Raw genomic sequence first — 5,482 nt, 5'->3', positions numbered from 1 at the left:
GGGGGGGGGGGGGGGGGGGGGGGGGGGTGAGGAGGGGTCTTTGCTTGCACCTATGCCAGGGCCAGGCAGCTGGGAGCTGCACCTACGCTGCCAATTATTTTTCCGACCCTCCTCTTTCCTGAGCTGTGGCTCAGTCACAATTTCCAGCTGGTGAGAAACTGAGCTCACCAGGTGGAAGGTGGAATCTGTGCTTCTGCCATTTGCCCTGACACTTGCCTCCTGGATGTGATGTGGGCACAGCTGGAAGCCGCACCATGCAACAACTAGGGGAAGAGGGAGGTGGGGAGTAGTGGAGGTGTGGGCACAGCTTTCAGCTGCCCAGCTCTGATGTGGGTGCTGGAACAGGCAAAGTCCTCTTACTCCATTGGCTGGATCCACTGGTTCCACAGGCCAGGTGTGGTCTGCAGGCAGTGTTGCCAACCTCTGCTCTAGCCTATTTCTTTGGTGTAAATTAGGAGGACCTGAGGCCTACTTTGACTTGTGTCCATTGCCAATGGCCGTTAACAACTTCCACAGCACAAAGAGTTTATTCCCTTTCTGTAGCTGTTGCACCATCCCAGCTTTGTGGTTGAGGTAGGAGCTGCTACACCAACTCAATTCCCCATAGTGAACACTTCTTACAGAGGAAGTCTTTCTGTGGCCACCTAAATTGGTCAGAGAGCAGATTTGTTCCAACAGAATAGTGCACAGTGGCTGTGGTTTGAGGAGAAATCAGTCCATTATTTGCTGAGAAAGCAGTTTCCATAACCTGAGACTCCATGTTCGATTGATGGGAGTTTCAGATTAATACTAACATTAAATACTGTGGCCTGCTTTCCTATGTTAAAGATTTTGTCTACATTTTTATCTAAATAAGGGGTGGTCCATAAGTGGGCAAATTTTGGATGCCCCTGCTTTAAAATAAACCAATGCTTTCTATCCAGCATACTTTCTTATCTGACACAGCTTCACTGATGCTCATAATCTTGGTTCTGCTCCCCCTCGCTTCCACTCCCCAGCAAGACCAACAATAATACAAAAATATCAATCCCTCATCCACACTAACTTTTTTTCATTAAAGCAAACTTGTTCTGTACATTCAATGACATTATTGGCACTGTCATGTTTTTACTGGAAAAACTTTGGATTCCTAACTTCAGAGGCAAAGTTGGATCTAACATCCGTCTCAAGTATTTGGTGTTCAAGGGTGTTCACATGAGCACAGAGGGCAAGGGCTGTATTTATTTGCAAGCGCTCTTAAAAGGGTTTTTGCCCATTCCCATGTTTTCATTGCTTCTAAGCCCTGAAATGAACTCATTTTGAAACAATCATACAGTCCTAGGACAGCTTCTTATTCAGTTTTTAGCATTCTTGGTCTCCTGTACTGTACTAATTGTTGTTCTGTAATGAAGAAAATATTTTAACTGGAGCAGGAGAGGCGCATATACAAGTTAGACATGTGTGTGTGATCTTGGAGTGAATGTATTTAACATGGCATCTAGGCCACATAAGCAAATGCAGGTGTCATTTGAAGTCCAATGGGAATTTGATCCTTTCTGTATAGTGCACATACTTCTTTTTGAACTATAGCCTCTAGATCATGGCTGTTGATGTCCAGTTTTGGGCCCCCATTACAGAAAGGATGTGGACAAATTGGAGAGAGTCCAGCGGAGGGCAATAAAAATGGTGAGGGGACCGGGGCACATACTTCTGAGGAGAGGCTGAGGGACCTGGGTTTATTTAGTTTGGAGAAGAGAAGACTGAGGGGATTTAATAGCAGTCTTCAACTACCTGAAGGGTGGTTCTGAAGAGGATGGCTATAATCTTATGCTTCAAGATGTCTCATTGGCGACGTGTAGGGGCTGCACATGCATCCCTTGAGGTTGGCGGTGCACCCCCTGTGATTGGTTGCTGCTGGCCCCCCCCGCCCCCCCACTGACACCGCTGGTGGTGTCTGCAGGTGGTTGCCTATCACTGCTGGCTGCCACTACTGGTGGCATCTGTGGGTGGTCGCTATCCCCCCACCCCACCACTGCCGCCAATACCGCCATTGATGCCTGTGGGCGGTCGCCATACCCCCCAGCTTCCATAAATATAATGGCGTTAGAGAGGGGGATCTCCAGAGCTCTGAATGCGCCCCGTACGGGTGCTCTAATCTCTAGGCTAGAGAGGCTCACTCACTCTCTCTGGAGACTACATGGTTGCCTACAGCAATGATTATCGACTGGGATGCACAGCACCCTTGGGTGCAGTGGGATCTTTTTAAGGGTGCCACACAATATTGGCAAAGTTTGTGCATGCAAAGACCTACATAGGAGTCACAAGATAAACCCAGAGATTTTAAATCGGAATCCGCAGTATCAAATACACTCTGACCCATTGTGGGTTGGGACTTCTTTGCCACCGAATGCCTTTCTTTTTCTACAGTCAAAAAGAAAACGAGTAAAAACTAAGAGCTGCCATTTTTTCAGGGTGATGCCTTGACTTCAAAAGGCTGAACTACTGGCCCATAGCCTGGAGATTAGGAAGGTAAGAGATGTGGATTGCAATCTCCTCAGACCTAGAAAGCTCTTGAGCATGGTCTCTCCTGAGTAAATACTCTAACCATTGGTTAACTAACAGGTGCACCAGCACCTCCTCCTACAGTTGTTTTCAAAGAAACTGATATATTGCTGCCTTTTTCAGTGGAACCTGATCTCTTCTGCACTCTCTGTAAAGACCCAGCAGGCTGAGCCCCTCAGTGAAGACAGGTGGATGTATACCCTGAATCTTGATCTGATTTTAGCATACGATAGGTGCTAATCTGATCAGCCCTGTCAAGACTAAGAGGCTTCTGGTTATACACAGAAGCAGAAGCCTTAAGTGCCTGGGGCATCTCTGGAATTCAGACATTTCTAGAAGTAGGTGGCAGCTGAATAGGAGCTAGGAATCCTAAGTCCTTCTTTGAATCAGACTCCATCTTCCACAAAACAAACCCCCCCAATAAAAACCAAACCAAAAACCAAACAAACCAGGGACAAACTATTATACTGTTCCAGAATGTCTTGTAGTTATATACTTGGGTATAAAGATTTACGTTGAATTTGTTTTTGTCATAAAGGAATTTTAGGTAAATGGTATGAAACATGGCAAAATACAATAGATTAGGAAATATCTCCAACTTTATTTTCAATATTTCTCTATCTGTACACAAACAAAGACTATGCACAGCCACATTTTCATTACGCGTGATTTGAGAGAAATCCTAAATCCATTTTCAATAGGATCAGGATTTGGATTTGAGTCTATATATAATTATAAACTGATGTCAGGAAATACAGAAGTTAAAGCTTTTCATCAACTTTTAAGCCCCCCACACCGTATCTATATGATTCTTTTTTCTTGATGCCAGTTAAAACAAGTATAATTAATGTATAATGGTTTTGGCACCTTTATTTTAGCCTATTGAACCCAACTTTCTATAAAACCCATACATACAGTCATAGAAAATTAAAGTTGGAAGAACCCTCAGGAAGTTATCTAGTTTAACCCCATGCTCAAAGCAGGACCATCCCCAACTAGATCATCCCAGCCAGGGCTCTGGCAAACCGGGCTTTAAAAACCTCCAAGGATGGAGATTCCACCCCTTCTCTAGGTAACCTGTTTCAGTGCTTCACCACCCTTGTACATGGCTAGATATTTTATTTTCTTTTGAAATCTTCCAGCTGATAACCCTCCTGAGGATTGGCATTAATAGCAATGCTCCTGATAGACCTACTCTCTACAGAAAATCATTCCAGTGGTTTACCTATAATCTATAAACACAGACAACTTTCCAGTTTAGGAGAATATTTTGAAGATCCAGTTTCTCTTATCACTTATTTTTTAAGTTAAAAATCCATGCAAGATTTTATGGACTTGACTCTGATTTAACATTAAGTAAGGTCCTCAAGTAAAGATCCTCTGCCTATAATCATAGCATAAATTCATTTTGGGGGAAAGGAAGTAAAGTTAACATGGCAAATAACTGGCATAATAGGCCAGTTTTACAAGTTAGGTGCCTCACTGCCTTCATAAATCTAGTGCTTAATGATTTAACATTGTTCAAGTGCTTGTTGCGCTTGCTTAAAAAGAGATGAGGAAGACAAATTTAGACACAATGGATTCCAACACAATTGATGACATACTTATAGCTGGCATAAAGCTGAAGCTATTGGGACTTGACATGTTGCTGCTGTTAGAGGCAAAGCAAGTTTTATTAACTTTGCATTAAGTGAGTTTAGAAAGAGCTCAAAAAAGCCCTCTTCAAACTCTGAAATACTAAGGGTTTTAGATTTTATTACACATGTTGGATGATTTTGCAGTTACTGGTGAATATATAGCACTTCTAAAAGGGTGGTTTGATTAGAAGATCAGAAACAGTAGAGACTGAGGAAGCAAATAAGGGGTGAAGATTTTGTTTGGCAAGTCAGAACTGATAGTTTTCTCTGGCTTTAGCAGCACTAGAAAACTTTCTCCTGAATAAACCAAAAAGAATTTGAAGACAAAGGGATATTTCCAAAATATCAAGCCTCCATATCTCCCACATCAGCTCCTGCTCATCTTACATTTGTTTCATCTGTTCCGTACATTCAGTACAGCACGTGCATTTACTTAGTGGGGGAAGGAGGGACAAGAAGCCCAGCTGTATTAAACTTTGCTGTCTGTGATGTGAGAAATTTGGCAGGCTTGACAATGTTGACTTAATACCCTGATTGTCCTCAGCAGCAGAAGCCCCAGAGAGTGCTCATGTCCTGCTTTGGCTTGACTGTGAGACATTGTGTGGAGTTCAGCCAAAGAGCAGTTTTGCACTGCAGGTGATTGCACTTCTCCAGTCTGTGGACTACTGATAGGAGTGGGGAGAAAAGGGGTGAGGGTAAAGGTTACTGTCAGGTGAAGAATCAACAGACTTTGGTGTATCTATATTTCTGCAGAAGAGGGTGAAATAATTAGCACTGGTGGACCAATACTGCTCCCCTATGGAGGCAGAAAGATTTCAGCTTTACCGTGGCTCTGTTTCCTCATGGGAGAGGTAAAGGCAAATAAGGAATAATGGAACATTTCTTTAAATCAAACCATTCAGTTTACATAGTAATCATGATTCTCGCTTACTTGTGTTATTATTGCATACAAACAACACTGTATTAAGTTTTCCATTTTGAAGGATTTTTTTAAAAGTAAACGTTATACTTTGAAATATTACTGATCATTTTACACTGAAATGCCTGTTTTCTTTTTCCCTGTAGTATTCACTTTTTCAAATCATCAGCTTAAATTCTGTGGAAAAAAGTTTCCCTCATCTCATTTGGTTAGAACAGCTTTTCATAGTTTCATAGTTCCCAGGGTCGGAAGGGACCTGAGCAGATCATCTAGTCCGACCCCCTGCCATGGCAGGAAGAGCACTGGGGTCAAACGACCCCAGTAAGGTGGTCATCCAACCTCCTCTTAAAAACCCCCAGGGTGGGAGCCTGCACCACCTCACTTG

This window comes from Gavialis gangeticus, unplaced genomic scaffold (genome assembly GCF_001723915.1).
Source record: "Gavialis gangeticus isolate Ggan-Ray unplaced genomic scaffold, GavGan_comp1, whole genome shotgun sequence".
NCBI classification, from domain to species: domain Eukaryota; kingdom Metazoa; phylum Chordata; order Crocodylia; family Gavialidae; genus Gavialis; species Gavialis gangeticus.
This window is presented reverse-complemented; position numbering follows the sequence as displayed.